The 21,389-nt window shown below is 38.5% G+C and overlaps 1 long non-coding RNA gene across 1 annotated transcript; it reads right to left on the bottom strand.

The window, feature by feature from the left end:
- Positions 1-2,478: 2,478 nt before the first annotated feature.
- Positions 2,479-3,803, bottom strand: LOC140531337 (uncharacterized). Its single transcript, XR_011976327.1, has 2 exons — positions 3,495-3,803; positions 2,479-3,017 (listed from the first exon to the last, which is right to left on the bottom strand). It is a non-coding gene; the product is annotated as an uncharacterized lncRNA (long non-coding RNA).
- Positions 3,804-21,389: the final 17,586 nt, after the last annotated feature.

The following is a 21,389-nucleotide window of genomic DNA, read 5'->3' as shown; positions in this document are numbered from 1 at the left end:
TAGGAACCTTTTCCCAGTTCCTAAGTTCTAATGCTTTCCCTCTCAATTATTTCCTATTTATCTTGTATATAGCTTGTTCATACATATTGGTTTGTTTGTTTTCTCCTTCATTAGACTGTAAGCTCCTTGAGGGCAGGGACTGTCTTTTGCCTCTCTTTATATCCCCAGTGCTTAGCATCGTGCCTGGCACATAGTAGGCACTTCATAAGTGTTTATTAACTGACCATTAGAAATGAAAAATTCAGAAAAACATGGGAAGACCTTTATGAAATGATGCAGAAGAAAGCAGAAAGAGTCAAACAACTTATTCATTATCACCATAATGTAAAACAAGACAAAGCTAAAAGAAAATAGAATACAGAGCAAATTCAATGATCGATAGTGGTTCTAGATGACAAGAACTTTCTTCTATGTGCAGAGATGGTGAACTACGGATATAGAGTATTACATTCACCATCAACCATCATCACTGTATTCAGTAATGTTACTTCTCTGATTTGTTCATGTTGTGATAACAGAAGAATCTATGGGGAGAGGGGGGATTATTGGGAAGTGATTACAGTATATAAAACAAAATTCATTATTAAGAAAACATAAAAACCTCAAACCAGTGTTTTTAAAACTGTGTTCTTTCTAGCACAGATTTCTTCTCCATGTACTTGGTTTGCACTTTTTCCAGCTATATAGTCTTACCTGCCACCTCCATTTCACTGTGGAAACTTTGGGGACTGAAGAGTTAAAGTCCGGAGGTAGCAATGTCACCATCACCATTGATGAGAATCAGTGATTATAAAAGTGCTGACATCCAGTTTCATCTCCCAATGCTCCTGGGATGACCTAGCTTTGCTGAGTCTCATATCAAGCTTTTTGCAGATTCATTTCCCCCTCTCCTACTTCTCAGTGTTTTATGAGGAGATATTGCTGCCTGTAATTTTCTATTGTCCTACTATGTAATGGCATACAAATGATTTTGTATTCTAAGTCAGTTTTGTCTTTGACAGTACCTTCTCATGGCTGCCAAAATAATCTTCCTAATGCACAGGTCTGACCATATCATTATCCTGAGCCAAACTCTTTAATGGTCCTATATTCATTGCCTACAGAATAAAATACAAAGTCCTTAGTATGGCATTCAATGTCCTCCACAACCTAGATCCAATCTGTCTTTCCAATCTTATTTTACTTAATCTTTTTCACATACCCTACATTCTAGGCAAATTGAACTAATTCCTTGATCTCATTTTGCCCTTTCATGCATTCATTCAATTGCAGAAGTCATTCCCTATGTCTAAAACATACTCCCTCCACATCTCTATATATTGAAATTCTTCTCTTCTTTCAATGTCCACATCTCTTCCATAAACTTGCTCTGATAGAGGGGTGTGCTGCAGCCAGCTTGAACCAGCTTGTGGAAGCCAATTGTTAAATTTTCAGTGCGAGTATCTACACACTGGAAATCAGTAAGCACTATGAATCAGAGAGTGATTCATTGTATTGAACAGTTAATTGAACTTAAAATGATGGAGAAAATATTAACATTAGTATGAATATTTATTATTAATAAATTTTTGAGAACAAATTTTAAAGTGTGCCATGCCTACAGTTTTTTGGAGAGTTGGTTATTAAACATTTGTCAGCACATCACTACCTCTACTTCAGTTCCTGCTGAACTTGCTCAGACAATTACTACCCTCAGGCAATTATTAATTCTGTAGCCTTGAGTAAATCACTTAACCTCTCTCAATCTTGGTTTTTCTTTTTCTGTTAAAATGAGGACAATACTTGTAATACTTGTAGTGTGAGTTATCAATAGGATCAAATATGATAATGACTGATTATGACTTAGGCCAGAAAATATCTTATAAATACAATCTTTATATATGCACAAATACATATTATAATAATTTTATAAATATAATTTGTCTTTGTAATAGTAAGAACTGATGTTGATCCTATCAGGGACCTATGCTCTCTCTCTTTTAAGGAGCCATTGTCAACTCTGGACCCACATATTTAGACCATGTTCAGTTCTAGGAGATCCTCGCTTCTACAGAAAGAGGTCAGGCTCTTTTTCTCAAACTCTCTGGCTGTTTATATTATTCTCACCCTTAAACCCTGGAAAAATGTCTAGGATGTAACCAAAAGGAAGAGTAGAAAGATTTCAATTTACAATATAAATCAGGGACAAGACAAACATTTATTTCTTCTAAACAAAAGAAATACATGACTAAAGTGAAAATGTGCTTAATAGGAATGTATGTATAGAGATCATATAAGATTGCATGCCATCTAGAGGAGGCAGGGAGTGAAAATTTGGAACTTATGAAAGTGATTGTTGAAAACTGAAAACAAATAAATTAATAAATCTGGAAAAATAAATAAAGAAAAGAAAAAAATACATAATGCCTGGTACATGATAGATACTTAATAAATGCTTATTCACTTTACTTCATTAAAAAAAAAAAAGGAATACTCAACTCAGAAGACTCACAAGTGTGTATTGACCAAAACAAAACAAACATGCAGCAATCATTTATAACCACTATTATACTGAGATTCAAAGCATCACAATATGAAACAGTTGGTGGGACTGGTGAATTGGCATTTTACCTCCCCCTTGGCCTATTCACTTTAGGTCTATGTCTTATGAACAGCCAGTTGGGCAATTGTCCTCTTCCTTCCTTCCTTTCTTCCTTCTTTCCTTCCTTCCTTCCATTTTCTCCAAAGAGTACAGTAGGAGCAGTCAGGCTCCCTTAGAGTGTAGCCAATCAGCAACAGAGGAACTGAGCTTCCAATCTCCAAAATCACTGCTTCCAAGGCTGGAAATCTTCCTCTCAGAATCACTGCTATTCTCAAGGAAGAAACCATTGAAGAGTAACCCAAGATCCACCATCACATTTGCCTGGGGAAGATGTCTTATCTTGTCATGTACTCCCAGTTTCCATGCTGCTGGAGAAGGGGGAGAATCTCACAGCTCCCAGGGAAATCCCGGTAAGATATCCTTCATGTTACTCATTCTGGGGTGAAGAAAAAAGATCCAAAAGGTGAGAAGTCACTCCCTCTTTGATTCCTTGAGGGGTGAGCCACTTCTTATGGCTCATTGTCTAGTCTTTTTATGTAGCCAATCCCCCTCCCCAAACTACAGCCATCAAGGAAAGAAATGGGGTTGGGGGGGAGGAGAGGACAGATCAAGGGTTTTCTGCAAAACCCCAAAGAACCACGTCATTAAGCACTGAGTCACTTGTTTTTCCCAAAGTAATTTCAACACTTCATGTCATCTGCTATTCCTAGAGCAGACGAGGGCTGGACTTCTGTTTGCCTCCCCCTGGGCCCACCTCCTCCATTACGTAGGTAAAGCACTTTACAAACATTAGGAATTTTAGACCCTTTGCTAAAGGATGTATTCCAGTTGCTTTTTGTCTACCCTGTTATATTTGTCATTATCATCATTATTCTTCATATACCTTTATATAAATTTTTCTGAAGATCTTTACCTTTGACCCTGGGGCTTTCATTTCTGAATTTCTCTGGTTCCAGTTTACCTTCCCAATTTGAGGCGTCAGATTCTAACAGAAGGACAGAGATTAGAAAAGTATAGTTTTCTCTTTTATGTCTTCCCTATGTTGAGGTCTAAGGGTTCTGGGAACCCCGAAATTCAAGGGCAAAAGTCATGGATCCTGCCTTGAATGAATTCGACCCAGACCCTCTTTCAGTCACAGCCAAGGTTTATTCAAACACCAGTTGGGATGGGCGAGATTCTAAGAATGCAAGCTATTCCCCAGATTTTAAGAATCTGAGCATTTGTATTGCTAATGAAAGCAGGTCAGATTCTTAAGGAATCTGAGCACTTTAAAGGAGATAATAAGAACTGTAGTAAGATCTAGACTTGATCTAGGAGTGGTCAAGCTGTCTGAGAACAGAGGAGAGGTCTAGATGGAATTAAGGAGTGATGGTCTAAGGTGGGGCCAGGTGCAGACCTTGAGAGCCACAATGAAAAGATTATTAACTGGGAAGAACTGGGCACTTCAGGCCAGGGACCTGGGTCACACAGGAAAGTCCAGGGGCTTTTCCTTTTTGGGGTCCAGATCCCAAAGACATGGTCTTTTCCTTTAGGGGTTCAGAAACCACCCTCATCACCTAATTCCATCCAGGGCAGCTAGGTGGTGTAGTGAGTAGAGCACCAGACTTGGAGTCAGGAAGACTCATATTCCTGAGTTCAAATCTGTCCTCAGACCCTTACTAACTGGGTGATCCTGGACAAGTCCCTTAATCTTGTTGGATACTCGAGTATCTTTACCAAGGACTGAACAACTGCAGCAAAATCCCTTCCAACTCAAAGTGGTTTTTCCCTCCTTCAGTTTCCTAAAGCGCTTTGTCTGGACTTTTCCTTAATTTGTTCTTCCTAATAGCATTCTGTCATTGGCCCAAGAAGGTTGTAAGTTTCTTAAAAATTGCCTATGCAATTTTTTTCCTATTTTTAGCTTGAGAATAATAGGAATTTAATAAAGATTTGTTGAATTGAATTGTACTAATTACAAAATAAAGAAGATATGCCATTCTCAAAGTGAGGAGCCAAGATGGCGGAGTAGAAAGATACACATAAGCTAGCTCCAAACCCACAGCCCATAAAATACCTGTAAAGAAGAACTCCCAACAAATTCTGGAGCAGCAGAAGCCACAGAACAATGGAGTGGAGGAGATTTCTGTTCCAGAGAGACCTGAAAAACCAACAGGAAAGGTCCGTAGTGCACCAGACCCGGAGCAGAGCCCAGCCCTGCCTCAGCCTCGTGGCAACAAGAGGAGCAGATCCGAGCTCTCCAGCGGCCACACAGGTCCCTCCACCCACAGGCAAGTGAGAGAGTCTTTTTGGCTTGCCAGGAGGGGAGCAGAGTGTCCCCATGGCTCGGGCCCCCTCAGGAGGCAGCAGCGGAGGCGGGAGCAGACCTGGGCTCCCCAAGCAGGCAGGAGCCTGGATCCATTGTTGAAGGTCTCTGCATAAACCCCCTGAGCCCCCACCTGAGCACCTGAACTTAATCCCACACTGAATAACAGCCCCGCCCCAGCCAAAAGCCCTGAGGCTGGGAAGCAGCATTTGAATATCAGCCCCTAAGCCCTAGTTGGGCTGATCTGCAGGCATGGTGGGTGTGGAAAGGAAACTTGGAAGTAAGTAACTGGCTTGGAAAATGCCCAGAAAAGGGAAAAAAAATAAGACCATATAAGGTTACTTTCTTGGTGAACAGATATCTCCTCCCATCCTTGATGAGGAAGAACAATGCTTACCATCAGGGAAAGACATAAACGTCAAGACTTCTGTATCCCAAACATCCGTAATTAATATTCAATGGGCTCAGGCCATGGAAGAGCTCAAAAAGGATTTTGAAAATCAATTTAGAGATGTGGAGGAAAAACTGGGAAAAGAAATGAGAGAGATGCAAGAAAAGCATGAAAAGCAGGCCCACACCCTGCTAAAGGAGACCCAAAAAAATGCTGAAGAAAATAACACCTTGAAAAATAGGCTAACTCAATTGGCAAAACAGGTTCAAAAAGCCAATGAGGAGAAGAATGCTTTCAAAAGCAGAATTAGCCAAGTGGAAAAGGAGGTTCAAAAGCTCATTGAAGAAAATAGTTCTTTCAAAATTAGAATAGAACAGATGGAGGCTAATGACTTTATGAGAAACCAAGAAATCACAAAACAAAATCAAAAGAATGAAAAAATGGAAGATAATGTGAAATATCTCATGGGAAAAACAACTGACCTGGAAAATAGATCCAGGAGAGATAATTTAAAAATTATGGGACTCCCTGAAAGCCATTATCAAAAAAAGAGCCTAGACATCATCTTTCATGAAATTATCAAGGAAAACTGCCCTGAGATTCTAGAACCAGAGGGCAAAATAAGTATTCAAGGAATCCACTGATCCCCACCTGAAAGAGATCCAAAAGGAGAAACTCCTAGGAACATTGTGGCCAAATTCCAGAGTTCCCTGGTCAAGGAGAAAATATTGCAAGCAGCTAGAAAGAAACAATTCAAGTACTATGGAAATACAATCAGGATAACACAAGATCTAGCAGCTTCTACATTAAGGGATCAAAGGGCATGGAATAGGATATTTCAGAAGTCAAAGGAACTAGGACTAAAACCAAGAATCACCTACCCAGCAAAACTGAGTATAATACTTCAGGGGAAAAAATGGTCTTTCAATGAAATAGAGGACTTTCAAGCATTCTTGATGAAAAGACCAGAGCTGAAAAGAAAATTCGACTTTCAAACACAAGAATGAAGAGAAGCATGAAAAGGTAAACAGCAAAGACAAGTCATAAGGGACTTACTAAAGTTGAACTGTTTACATTCCTACATGGAAAGACAATACTTGTAACTCTTGAAACTTTTCAGTATCTGGGTACTGGGTGGGATTACACACATACACACACACACACACACACACACACACACACACACAGCACAGAGTGAATTGAATAGGATGGGATCCTATCTTTAAAAAATGAACTTAAGGGGTGAGAGAGAAATATATTGGGAGGAGAAAGGGAGAAATGGAATGGGGCAAATTATCTCTCATAAAAGAGGCAAGCAAAAGACTTTTTAGTGGAGGGAAAAAGAGGGGAGGTGAGAGAAAAATATGAAGTTTACTCATCACATTCAACTAAAGGAAGGAATAAAATGCACACTCATTTTGGTATGAAAACCTATCTTACAATACAGGAAAGTGGGGGAGAAGGGGATAAACAGGGGTGAGGGATGATGGAAGGGAGGGCAATGGGAGGAGAGAGCAATTTGAAGTTGACACTCTTGGGGAGGGACAGGATCAAAAGAGAGAATAGAAGCAAAGGGGGGCAGGATAGGATGGAGGGAAATATAGTTAGTCTTACACAACATGACTATTATGGAAGTCATTTGCAAAACTACACACATATGGCCTATATTGAATTGCTTGCCTTCCCAAAGGGAATGGGTGGGGAGGGAGGGAAGAAGAGAAGTTGGAACTCAAAGTTTTAGGAACAACTGTCTAGTACTGTTCCCGCTACTAGGAAAGAAGAAATGCAGATAATGGGATATAGAATATTATCTGGCCCTACAGGACAAAAGAGAAGATGGGGACAAGGGAAGGGAGGGATGATAGAAGAGAGGGCAGATTGGTGATAGGGGAAATTAGAATGCTTGGTGTTTTGGGGGGAGGGGAGGGGACAAATGGGGAGAATATTTGGAACCCAAAATTTTGTGAAAATGAATGTTAAAAGTTAAATAAATAAATTTTAAAAAAAAAGAAGATATGGGAGATTTTAAAAACATCCTTCCTTTGAGGACTGAGTAATGATTGAGAGAGATTGTTTAAATATCTAAAATTTCACAGAATAAGTATATATATATATATATATGATAGATGCTAATTTATTTCAAGTACTTTAGGTACTTCTCTGTCAAGGGGCAGGGCCATGGACTTGATAACTGCTCATGGGACTTTCAAATGTATAATTCTATTGCCCTTTCTCCTAATATTTGGCTTGGGTTATATTGTCAGAATTCCAAGTCACCTATTTAAATCACATCGGGAAGAAAGAAATGCGATGGAATATAAGCAATGTGTACATGTAGAATAACAGTGTAAATATTTTATGGACTGCAGTGAGATGGTTTGGAATTAATTGCTTCTCCTGGGACAATTCTGTTCTATCTCCAAGGCCACTGCAGAAGAGTATATATGTATATATGTATGTATGTATATATGTATGTGTGTATGTATGTATATATGTGTATGTGTGTATGTATGTATGTATATATACATATATATGTGTGTGTATGTATGTATATATACATATATATGTGTATGTATGTATGTATGTATATACAAAATATATATAGTACAGTAACATTGCAAATACTCAAAGACTTCACCAAATAGCTCTACATTTATCTAAATTTTCAGCCTACTCATTACTCAAGAGCCATTTATTTCAAACTTCAGAAGAAAACTTTCTTCTCTGCCCTGTCTTGGAACTCAATTCACCAATTACAATGACCATTGAGCTCTTTCCCAGATTTTTTTGTCTCCCTCCCTTTCCCATAAGTTTTGTAAAGGAATGGTCCTCACCTACTCTCCTCAACCAGCAGCCTCCAGCCCAGAAGCTCAACTATTCATTGACTTTCAACCTATATTGGTGCCTACTATTGTGAATTCTAGGGAAGATAAAAAATAAAGAAAACATCTGTGCCTTCAAGGACCTTATAATCTAATAGAATTGATAAGACAAAGACACATGTAAGTATTATTGATTAAAACATAGCAAGTACGTAAAAACCATACAAAGCGCTCTGAGGTCCTATGAAGAAGGTATCTCTTTCAATTCACTTGTTTGGGAGGAGTTTTTTTTGGAGGGAAGAGTATTAAGGAATTAAGGAAAAGAAGTACTGAGTCATGAGTACTAAAAGTTACATAGAGAGCTTTATTTAAAAGTACTTAGTACCTTTTCCGATATAGATGAAGGCTGATAGGGAAGGGGGTCAATTTTAGAATAAATGTTTCATATCTTTTTAAAATAATTTATTTTATTTATTATTTTATTTATTTATTTATATTATTTATTTAAAATATAAATATAAAAAATAAAATATAAAATTTATTTAAAATAATTATTGGGGGTTTTTTTTAAACTCTGATTTCATTGTGTTTGTAGGAAACTTCACATAAAGAAACTCTCTCCACCAACACGTATTTTAAATTAGTCTATCACTTATGATCTTAGAGAGTACTTTGCCTCATTTAGAGGTGAAATGTTTTGCCCAGAGTCATACAGGTAAATACTGTATATGTCAGAGGCAGGTTTGAATATATATATATATATATATATATATATATATATATATATATATATATATATATATATATATACACACGTGACTCTGAGACCAGGTTTCTATTCACTCTGTCAAGATGCCTGGGCAGCTGGGGGTGGTCGTAGATAAAATGCTGACTTGGAGTCACAAAGACCTAAGTCCAAATCCTGTCTCAGACACTTACTAAATCTGTGACCTTGGGTAAGTTACTTAACCTCTCAACCTCAGTTTCCTCAACTGTAAAAAACGGGGAGGGGATTGCTTTTCTCTCAAAGGAGTATCAAATGACATACCATGGAAAGTTCTTTACAAACCGTGAAGTGCAATATAAATGCTAGCTATCAACACACACACATACATATATGTATATACATATATATTTACACACACACACACACACACACACACACACACACATATATATATACTTAAAAATAACCTTTCTAAAATGATAAATATAAGATTGAACCCAAAGCCTAAAATGGCTTTGTATGTCATTGTGTACGTGTATGGCTATGTATGTGTAACTTGAGTGTGATACCTACTTTGACTAAGACTGTCTCATTCCTTTTTCATCCTTTTTGGCAGATCCTGGTGGTTCCTCGGAGGGATGTCTACATAGCTACACCTAAAACCTCCAAGTAACAGGGTAAACACAGTTGGGGGATGGGAAGAGTGTGAGGAGGGGATACATTCGTACTTACTACTTTAGATCCTGAGCCCCCACTGATGTGGTACCCATTTGCACAAAGCAATCACAATGATGTCATTGACTCAGTCAGTCAATAAACATTTATTAAGTACCCACTATGTACCAGAGCTATACTAAGTGCTAGAGATACAAAAAAAAAGCAAAAGATGATCCCTGTCATCAAGAAGCCCACAATCTAATTGTGGAAAAGCACATAAAAAGAAACTGAAATGAGGGTAAGGAAAGGGAGGGTACCTAACCTGGGAACATGATGAAGTCCAGAGAAGCGTAGCTGGGTGGGAAATAATGAGATGACTGTCCTAGTCACCCTCCTTAAATGCAGATCTGGAAGAAGCTCTCCAATGTCTGCTCTCCACCCCTGCAATGAGAGGGAGAGGGAGGACCCAGGGTCAAGGAGTCCTGATGAGATTTAAGTTTCACATCTATCAAAACCTAACCAGAGTACATAAGTATGAAACCCATGTGCCTAGATCCATCACAATTCTGCTCTGCAGACCTTGGTGTCCTTGATATTGCCACTCTCCACCTGCTGGGAAAATCATTTTTCTATTACCTGTTCTCATCCTCACAACTCTCCTTCTGGGAAAAACAGCTTCTCTGCTACTCCAGAGCTTCTGAAGCCATGAGCCAAGCTCTTTCAGCACACAAGACGGCTACTTTTGGCAGGGCATTGAGAAAGTGTTAAACTTTTTCTTTTTTAGCAAAAAATAACAGCATTCCACTACTCCATTGAAACAGCAGCCCTAAGCCTTGCATCGGCAACTTTCCAGGTCTGCTCCCAGAGCTGAGCCCTGAAGAACAACACAAACCAGACAAGCCTTCAGTCAGAAGAATTCTACTTTTTCCAACTAACTCCCAGCAATAATGCCTCTCTTCCAATTAGAATAGCTCCCAGAAACCCAACCACAAACCCTGTCTCTTCCCTTTTATTTCCTCCTCTCTTGAGCTAGAGAGAACCATAAAGGGAATCATAAGCACCCTCAGCAAATATCTGAAAATTCAAGTACATTGTTATTCTACAAATACACATTGCTTATATCCCATTACATTTCTTTCCTCCAGTGTAATTTAAATAGGTGGCTTGGAATGTTGACATACAGTTCAAGCCAAATGTTATAGAAATGTTAGGAAAGATTTGATGAGCCTCCAAATTAGAACAAATATACTTTAATACTTAATGACTTCAGTTCAAAAGTGACAAATGGATAGTGAGAAATAAATTGAAAAATATAGATAAGGGATAAGGAATAAGAGAAAAAGGTTTATGGACCCCACAGAAGTCTCATTGCTATGTATAATGGAGGCTTATTCAAGAAAGCTCTAGACATCTTCATGGGAGTCAGGAGGACCTGAGTTCAAATCTCACCTCAGACACTTGACATTCACCAGCTGTGTGATCTTGGGCAAGTCACTTAACCCCAATTGCCTCATCCTGGGTCATCTCTAGTCATCCTGATGAACATCTGGTCACTGGATTCAGATGGCTCTGGAGGAAAAGTGAGGCTGGTGACCTGCACAGCCCTCCCTCACTCAAAACAAAGTCAAGTGCAAGTCATGTCATTATTTCTCTGACGGCATGATCTTCTTTGGCACCAAAGGACGAACACATAGAAATCTTCATAAAACATAAGGGATTACATTTAACAGAGAATGACTCATTTCTATTATAAGAGTCATTCCTGAATTAGCTAGCTATGTATAGTCAAACTATCAATTTGTTAGAGCAAGGATCAAAGTTAGCAGAAAGGTAGAAGAAAGCATAAAACTAAAAAAAAGATATGACATAAAATTACAACAACCAAAACCTTTGAACTGAAGTCATTAAGCATCAAAGTATGGTTTATTTAATTTGTAGATTCATCAAATCATCATAACATTTCTTTACTTTATTATCATCTTCAATAGATTGTTTTCATGGCAGTCTCCTTCCAAAACTTATCATGAGCACTTCAATATAAAATGACTAAATGATATTTCTTGTTGTATCAGGGAATATGATAAAATCAAGTCCATCTCCATTTTTTTTCTTTTTAGCTCCTTCCAGTTTAACTTTAACTCCCTTTTTCTGGTTTTGTTTTTATTGAGAAAGTTAAGATTGATAATGATTCAATTACTTCAGTCATATATCTATTCTCATGTCATTAGACAAGGATTTCATATTTAAAGTACCAGTAGTCAAATTAGAATATTAAAACTACAATTATTAGCATCATCTCTCTTTTCCAACTTTCTTCTGCCACAATTATAAAAATATATTGAAGGAACTGAGAATATTTAATCTGGAAAAAAGGAGAGTTAAAGGAGTCCTGATATCATTGCAGAATATGTACATAGGACTGAAGGTCATAAAATATTTTACTTTTTTTCATGGGTGGCCATGACCTAAGAATTCATCACTAGTTTACTAGTGATGAACTTCTGGGCTGACCCTCAGAAAGCAGAATCATTCTGTTGCCAAGCAAAAGCCTTTCAAGTATAGTAGAAACTGCCAAAACTTGTGTTTCTCTGAAATAGTCTTTGAGAGGTCAGGGCTACCTCCACATCATAATGAGGTATTAGAATAGGATTTTATAGAGAACCCATCCTTTAACAAGGTCTGTCAATCTCTTTCATTTTATTGCATAATTTAATCCATTCACATTTAAAATTATGTCTGCTAGGCCTGTGTTTATCTGTGCATCTTTCTTTAGTGTTTCCCTTTCTATCTCTTTTCAATTAGAACTTTGTCCCTGTGATTAATTTTGCTTAAACTCTTTTGATTCTAATCAATTACCACTCTCTCTTTGCTCCCTCCCTCTCTTTCCTCCCTCGCTCTCTCCCTCTGTCTCTCTGTCTCTGTCTCTGCCTCTCTCTCTGTTTTTCTCTCACTCACCTTAGCCCAAGACCTTAGATTTTATTATTTTATCTCTTTTTAAAATGTATTTCATAAGGACTTACATGTACAAAAATATTTATAGCAGCAATTGGAAACTGAGGGGATGCCCTTCAACTGGAGAATGGCTGGACAAGTTGTGGTATATGAATATATTGGAACACTGTTGTGCTATAAGAAATGATGAGCAGGCAAATTTCAGAAAAACTTGGAAAGACTTACATGAACTGATGTTGAGTAAAGTGAGCAAAACCAGAAGAACATTGTACATGGCAACAGCAACATTGTGTGATGATCAACTATGATAGACTTAACTCTTCTCAGCAATACAATGATCCAAGAAAATTCCAAAAAGACTCATGATGGAAAATGCTACCCATATCCAGAGAAAGAACCATGGAGTCTGAATACAGATCAGAGAATGTTATTTTCATTTTTCTTTTTCTTTTTCTTTTTTTTTTTTTGTTTTCTGTGGTTTTTCCCTTTTGTTCTGTTTCTTCTTTCACAACATGAATGGAAATATGGAAATTTGTTTACATGATTGTACATGTATAATCTATATCAGATTGCTTGATGTCTTGGGGAGGGGAAAGAAAGGGAGAGGGGGAGAAAAAAACTGAAACTCAAGATCTTATATAAAATGAATGTTGAAAACTATCTTTACATATAATTAGGAAAAATAGTTTACCCAAAAAAATATATTTGGTGATCTATTTCTTTCCCTCCTTTGTCCCTTCTCTTTCCCCCCTCAATTAAGTGATTAGTTTAAAAAATCCTTTTTTTTTTTTTTTGTATCTCCAGCACTTAGTATAGCTCCTGGTACATAGTAGGTACTTAATAAATGTTTATTGACTGACTGAGTCAATGACATCATTGTGATTGCTTTGTGTAAATGGGTACCACATCAGTGGGGGCTCAGGATCTAAAGTAGTAAGAAAGAATGTACCCTCTCCTCACACTCTTCCCATCCCCCAACCGTGTTTACCTCTGTTACTTTCAGGTTTTAGGTGTAGCTATGTAGACATCCCTCTGAGGAACCACCTTGTAATGGTAATTTAAATGGGAAGATCTTTCCCATTCATTAATAGGCCCATGTGACCTGCCTGGGAAACATGAAAGTCTGAGTTACATGGAGCCTGTAATGGGAGGAGCTTGCTGAATAGATGGAACAGGAAGAGGCAGAGCTAGAACAAAGCTGAGAGCAAATTGGTCAGAGTCTATGCAGAACTGGGAAGGACACAAGTAAGCAAGCAACTGGCTAGCATGAGTGAAAACAATTGTTTGTGATTTTGTTTAAGGGAGCCTGCTTGTGATTTGGTTAATGGAGCTGGTTTGTGGGAAGCCTAGCAGGGGGACAACTTGGGGATGGTGTTGTCCTCTTCATTATTATTGTGTATAGATTATGATGGATTTGGCTTTCTGGTCTCTGAATACATGCTTTGATTCTGTCTTCCTTGTGGAGAGTCTGCTGTATTTTGCGATTCAGAATTGCACTGGCATATTCATGGCTGCTGTAGGTGCTGTGAATATTGCATTGGCACTGCACTCACCCTCACACACAGACTTCTTATTTTTAGAATGTTTACTGTGCCTTTTTCTAAGAAGTTTTTATTTGTTTTGCTCTCTTCATTATTTATCTTCTCTTTCAGTCTGTCCTGAATTTTATTTTCTGCTTTATGGCCTATACCCTTTTTCTTGCTTTATTATTATATTTATTTTCTTTATGTGATTAAAGTTTCTGAAACTTCAAGTCTGATTTCCCTCTTCCAACCAATTTCTATGTCATTGCTTTTATGACTTTTGCCCCAACATCTCTTTTTTTATGCTGTGCATCACTCTTAGAAATACTAAATCATGAAAGAACCAATGTTGTATGGAAGGGGCACCTCAAAAAGGGAGCGCTGTGTCATCATCTCTGAATCTGTATTCCCTTCACCCACCCCTTATACCATTCTTGGTGCCAAATGGTCCTAGGAATTCATCTATCTTTTTTTTTCCCCTGCTGGATGGCATTGCCCATGGAGGTACAGCTCTACAAATTGACCCCAGACTAAATCTATCATGATGTCCCTGTCTTGTGCTACAGACACACACATACTTCCTACACCACGGTGGTGCTCTTTAGCAACAGTGTCCCTCCCTGCCTAGAGTGGATGCCTTCCTTCTCCACTATCCTGGGGCCATCCTACTTCTTCCAGAGAGTCTTTCTTAATTTCCTACCATCCTTAATCAATAATTATCTCAGAAAATACTTTTTTTTTACCTCTCTGATACACTTACAATACATTATTTTGTATTATATTGTATTATAATACATTATTTTGTATTATAAGAATTTGAAGGAAATTTAGCAATAATTTAATCAAGACCTCCTATATTTTCCATCATTTAGGCGTCATAATAACAAGGATCATTCATAGCCTAAACTTTGGATCTTTCCCAGAGCCTAGCACAGTACTTTGCAAACTTTAGGTTGCTTGTCTAAAATAGTGCACATATAGAATAATAATTTCAACAAAAGATAAATTTAAGTTGAAGAATTCCCTGGGTTATGAAATAAATAGGTAATCCTATAGTTTCATAAAATCTCATTTCCTCAAGACGTTCCAGACTATACTAGACTTCCCTTCCATGGCATGAGCAGAATTCTACTCCTGCATAGAGAGAGAGTCATAGAGCTGGAAGGAACCATGAGAGCTAGCCAGTCCAACACCTTCATTTCTCAGATTAGGGAAATAAAGTCTAGGAAAGTGAAGTGATCTGCCCAACATTGACTCCAGGAGAGAGAATAGAAGGTAAGAGAGGTTATTGTTGTGTTTGTCCTTTGTTCTTGAAAAGGACCATGGCAATCAGGGACATGATGATGTGATTTGTAGTTGACTTTGATTTGAGGGAGGGAGGGTTGTGCAAAGCCACCAGCCTCACTTTCTCCTCCCGAGTCATCTGGGTCCAGTGACCAGATATTCATCAATATGCCTGGAGATGGCCCAGGATGTAATGGGAAACCCAGGCCCTTTTAGGCTAAGGTCTTTTCAGGTTCTCACTCTGAGTGAGGTAATGCCCAGTCAGTGAATAGGCCTCCTTAAGAAGTGAGTCAAGGGATGGCCTCTTTAATTAGATAAAAAGAAATGAAGCTGAGTGGGGAAGACCCTTAGAGTTGCTGTTCCAAAGATAAATGGTTACCATAATAGCCATTAAGTGGAATTTGAGCAGGTACCTATTGTGGTCTAATCTATGAGCTTCAGAGTGAAATGGGCTTAAGGTTTTGAGAGAGAGACAGAGACAGAGACAGAGAAAAAGAGAAAGAGAGAGGGAGGGAGGGAGGGAGGAAGGAAGGAAGGAAGGAAGGAAGGAAGGAAGGAAGGAAGGAAGGAAGGAAGGAAGGAAGGAAGGAAGGAAGGAAGGAAGGAAAGAGACGAGAAGGTAGGGAAGGGGGCGGGAAGGAAGAAAAGGAGAGAAGAAAATGCATCAGATGAAAGATTTTTAAACCAGGCCCTCTGACTCCAGAGCCAATACCTTTTCTGCTATACTGTGCTGACTCTAAGCAGAGTAGATAAGATGATATTGGAGACCGTGTAGCTTCCTTTCCCACCTAAGCATTGAAATAATCTCTCTCTCTGAGGTTGTCAAATATCTGAGCCTCCACTTAGGTTAAAAGAAGAATGTTTTGGCTTTCTAAATAGTTGAGGGGAGTGGGTGAGGAGTCCCTGGAGTAATCATCAGCTCATGTTTCAATGCCTCTAGGGCTCCTGCTCTGAAATTATATTTTAGAGAATTTCCAAATAAATACCGGTCTGTGCAAGTAGCCAAGTGCAGCACACTCCGCAGTCTATAATCTTCATTGCTTTCCCTGGGCTTCTGACTCGTGCTTTACCATCATATCTTTTATTGTCTCCGTTGCATATTTTTTGTGAGCAGCTCCTTTTTGGCAGGGCTTGCTCTATCCATCACTGTTCAATTCTGCAGTCGCTGGTGGGAAAGGTTTGGCTATGATCTGGAAAAAAAGTTCTCCACAAAGGGTTTTTCCAATGAAGTTTCAAGTTGATTAAAATGGCTCTGGGCTTCATTTTCTATAAAACCATTATTATAGCCCAATGCATCAGAGTTGGAAGGCACCTAGGAGATGGTCAGTCAGACACTTCATTTGGTAGGTGAGGAAACTTAGGTACTCAGGAGAGAAAAGACTTACCCAAGGTCTTGCAGCAAATTCATGGCATAGCTGAGATTCAACCCAAAGCTTTCATTCCAAGTCAAGTTCAGTGTTTTGTTTTTAGTTTTCATGATTGTTTTTATTCTTCCCTTTGCCGTACACTTTCTTTGGAGTCTTTTAAATAAAAGACTGGAAAGATTTTATTTTAACATGTTGAAAGTCCTGTTTTGCAAATAGGGTTCTAAATATTCATGGGTCTAAGGAAATACACATTGATTAAATGCCTAATATGTGCCAGGCACTGTGATAAGTACCTTATAAATGTTATCTCTTTTAATCCTGACAACAACCTTGGGAGATTATAATTTAAAATTGAGGCAGACAAAGGATAAGTGACTTCCCCAGGGTCACACAGCTAGTAAGTGTTTGAAGCCATATTTGAACTCAGATCTTCTTGTACTCTACCATCCCACCTAGCTGCCTTTAGTCTAGGCCTAAAGGACATTTCATTGACTTAGAGAATTGTAACAATATTAGATGCTATTTCCTTTTTCTTGACCTGTTCCCTAGTACTGACTTTGCCAATGAGTAACTAAGGAATTTTTCCTCAATGTTCTCATCTGCTAAATAAGGAAATTGAACCATATGGCCTCTGATGCCTTTCCAGATGTACATCTATGATGATATGAGCCTCCAAAGCAAAGGGTTAGAAGTTCTGTCCTATGGAACCATGAGGCTCTGCAGAGGAGAAATATGGATTATGTGAAAATACAAACGATAATTCTATTTTATTTTCTTCTCTATGTGCCATCATCTTTGTCAATTTCCCAGGTTCCCCAGGAGTGTCTATGTAGATCTATATATTCAACCTTAATCTCTCCCTGATTCCTTCTTTCACATCTAATTGTCTGCTGGTCATCTCCATCTGGTTATAACAACAGCATCTCAACATCAAAGATTCAATTTTTTCTTACTGTACCAAGCTCTAACCTTGTTCTTTATTTCTGTTGAGGTCACCAACATCTTCCAAATCTCAGTTTTGTAACCTTGGAGTCATCCTTGATATCTCTCTCTCTCTCTCTCTTCCTCTCTCCCTCTCTGTCTCTTTCTGTGTCTCTCCATCTCTCTCTCCCTTTCTCTCTCTGTCTCTCTCTCTGTGTCTCTCTCTCTCTTCCTCTCTCTCTCTACTTCTCTCTCTCTTCCTCTCTCCCTTCCTCTCTCTTCCTCTCTCTCTCATATCTAATGTGATCCCAAGTTCTGTCAATTCTAACAGAAAAACACTTCTTACATTTGATACTTTCTCTCCCCTCAGGTAGTCACTACCCAAGATCAGACCTGTACCATTTCTCACCTGAATTATTGTGATAGCCTCCTAATTGGCCTCCCTGCTTCCATTCTCTCTCTTTCCCAACCAATCCTCAGTTGCCAAAACAATCCCCTATAACAAGGGTTCTTAATCTTTATTTTTGCCATTGACTCTGGACACCTTATCAGAATGATGTTTTTAAATTCATAAAATAAAATACATAGGATTACAAAAGTTAGTGAAGAAAAAAATGTACTTTTCCCATCCAAGTTCACAGAACCCCTGAAATCTTTTCATGGACCAGAGCCCAGGGTCAGAACATCTGACCCATGAGGAAGGAAAAAAAACCAAGTACCTACTACATGCCACAGGGGTTAGCTAGGGGCACAGAGGATAGAGTATCAGGTCTAAAATCAGGAAGATTCATCTTCTTGAGTTCATATCTGGCCTCAGCCACTAGCTGTGTAACCTTGGGCAAGTCACTTAACCCTGTTTGCATCAATCTCTTCATCTGTAAAATGAACTGAAGAAGGAAATGGCAAACCACTCCAGCCCCTTTGCCAAGAAAACCCCAAATGAGATCACAGAGAGTCAGACACAACTGAAAAAAAGACTCAGCAACAAAACATGTCAGACACTTTACTAAGTTCCTTACAAATATATTCTCATTTGATCCTTACAACAACCCTGGGCTATTATTCTTCTAATTTTACAATTCCAAAAACTGAGATAGACAGAAGTTAAGTGACTTGCCCAAGGTCACACAGCTAGGAAGGGCTGCAGCCAGATAACTCCAGTACTCTAAAGTCTGAAGGAACGATGAGATAAAAGCTGCCTTGTTCTCCTCTTGAGAAAGGGATAACTCCCTCAGAGGTTTGCCTACATTGCTCTTTAACATGTAACCTTCTACTTGCCCTATAGGTAAAAACCCCTGGAAGCCTAAAGAAGGGAGTGGGATGGATTTGCTGATCCCAGTCTTAATACAGTTATTTACTAAAATAGCTTAACACGACTTCAAAGGCCTGAGAATAGCTGAGTAGCTTTGTCTAGAATGAGAATGGACAGGCCCAGAATAGAAGCGGTCACTCCCAGCCTGGCAGAAATAGTGGCAGCCAGCACACATGCTGGCCCAAGTCAGCTTGAGACTGGATCTCAATCTCCTTTCTGTTTCTTTCCTGAGTGGATATAGCTGAGTTGAAGTCCTGAGATAGGTGTTTTCAGTTAGCCTTCTGTAATGTAAAGATCTTCCCTGCCCATTAATAGGCCTCAGTCGGAGCCCATCAAGGGATGCTTGGCTAGGGGAGGCTTGTTTTGAAGGAAGTCCCACACCTTTTGTTAATTGTTAATGAAGCACTTCATCATGAGGGTTGTGATGAGCTCCAGCTCAGAAAAGTATATATATATATACTCTGAAGTGAGGTTTTGCTTTGGGGCTTACTCTTTGAAAGAAGGTTCATGTGCTAGATGAGACTCTGGGTAGCCGTTAAGGAATGTCCCCTGGCTTGGAAAACTCAGAAGTTGGTGCTTCTGTCTTTGGTAACTATGTATTTAGTTTTCAGACAGTTGGATCTGTCTGTTAATCTGTGATGTATGCATTGCTTATGGTCAGACAGGGTAGAAGCCCTATCTGTTGGTCTTTATGTCTCTGCCTATATTTTTCTCTGTTGCTATATATGATTAAAGAAGATTGTTGACCCCTCAAAAGTTTCTTTCCTTTTAGAAAAGCAGATCTAAGAACCTTGCTAGCAGGCCAAACTGTATGTGTGTCAGGGTGCTTGCTGCCATACTTTCCTGGAGGCAACCCTGGGAGTTTGAGAGGTTGAGAATTTCAAAGGCCCCAGTCAGCACCGACTGTGCTTCAGGATTTCCTCACAATTACTCCATCCCTTCTTGGAGAAGATGAGCAGCAGTCTGGCACAATCTTGCAGCAAAAAAATGTGGATCTGGAAGGATTTGTTTGGATAATGAAGCACCCAGGTGAGGGTGAAATGCTGTTTCATATTTTGATGGTTAAGTATCAACCACCATAGAGTGTAATAATTGTTACTGGTGATTGTTTAAATCTTTATTCCTATTTTGTTCTCTTGCTTTAAGATCCAGCTCCAGGACTGCCTCCTGCATGATATGTACCCCTTCTCTCGAGATGAAAGTGATCTCTTCCCCATCTCATAGCATTCTATCTGTATTTCTTCTTTGTCCATGTCATGTTCTCCCTTGTGCTCATTTTTTTGGTTTTTTGGTTTTCTACTAACTAGCAAATTTATTAATAATACTATCATTTGAATAATAGAAGTCAATGGCATTCTTGAATGCCAAAGGCCCTCGTGGCTACACGCTCAAGGCTTATATGGCTTTAGAAAAGTGGGTGATCTAGAAGGTGGCAATCAACTCTGATTGGTTAATAATTAATTAGAGAGAATGAATATTCCAATAAGAGGTTGGACCTATTTATATTGTCTTTTCTTCTAAATTATCCCCAGCCATAGGCAATCTAATTAAAGAATTTATCCCCACCAAAACCAGAGTAGAACACAATGGGATTAAATTCTTTGTAAGGTTCTGCCTTGTCCTCATTTGCCTACAAAAATACTTAGGTCTCATCTACCTTAAAAGAAAAAAATAACTTCTTCCTACTTTGTTATTTGATCTAACTACTAAACCATCTCCTCTTCCAAAAAATCTTGAAGAAAAAAATTACTAACACCAAATACGTCATAATCTTGAAGACCTACCAATGCTTTCTATTATTATTCTACTAACTCTGCTATTTAAACTGTCTCTAATGACCTATTAATCTCCAAACCCAATGGTTTCTGTTCAGTCCTGTACTTCTATACTTCTCTTACGATTCTAGTGTGCTCTTCCTCCTAAGCAGATAATCTCTTGTCCCTAAGCATCAGAAACACCATATTTACCTGGTTTTCTCCTATTTTTCTAATGTCTCCTTGGTCACCTTCCCTTGTTGTCTCACTGTGGCAATTTACATTTCTCTGAATTCTTCATATTTATCATTTCTCATAATACAAAATACTTTTTTAACATTCATATACCCTCAACTTGTTCAGTCACTCCCCAGTTCATGATTTTCTATTTTGTTTTGGTCTTTGCTGCCAGAAAAATGCAACTGCGAATATGCTGGTATTGTGTTTCTAACAGTTCCTTCACCTTGTGTCATTTCTTTTATTTAATGATCCTCAAATATCCCTTCTTTGAGTTTAACCTTTTCTTAGAAACTTATTTTTTCAATAAAGAAAAAATATTCCATTTTGATCTCCTGGTTTGACAGTTTTTCACAAATATAAGTTTCACAAATATAAGTTACCACATTTTTCTTTTATACAATCAGTTCTTTTCCTTAACATGGTAGATAATATGATAGATCTAGAAATGATAGGGGCCTCAAAGGACATTTGGTTCAACGCTTTCATTATACAGATGAGGAAATTGAAGAAACTCAAGGTTTCATATGCAAATATCACAGGCAGAACTTGAACCCAA

The sequence above is a fragment of the Notamacropus eugenii genome, chromosome 3 (genome assembly GCF_028372415.1).
Source record: "Notamacropus eugenii isolate mMacEug1 chromosome 3, mMacEug1.pri_v2, whole genome shotgun sequence".
NCBI classification, from domain to species: Eukaryota; Metazoa; Chordata; class Mammalia; order Diprotodontia; family Macropodidae; genus Notamacropus; species Notamacropus eugenii.
Note: the sequence above shows the minus strand (reverse complement) of the source record. Positions and strands in the feature narration are given on the sequence as shown.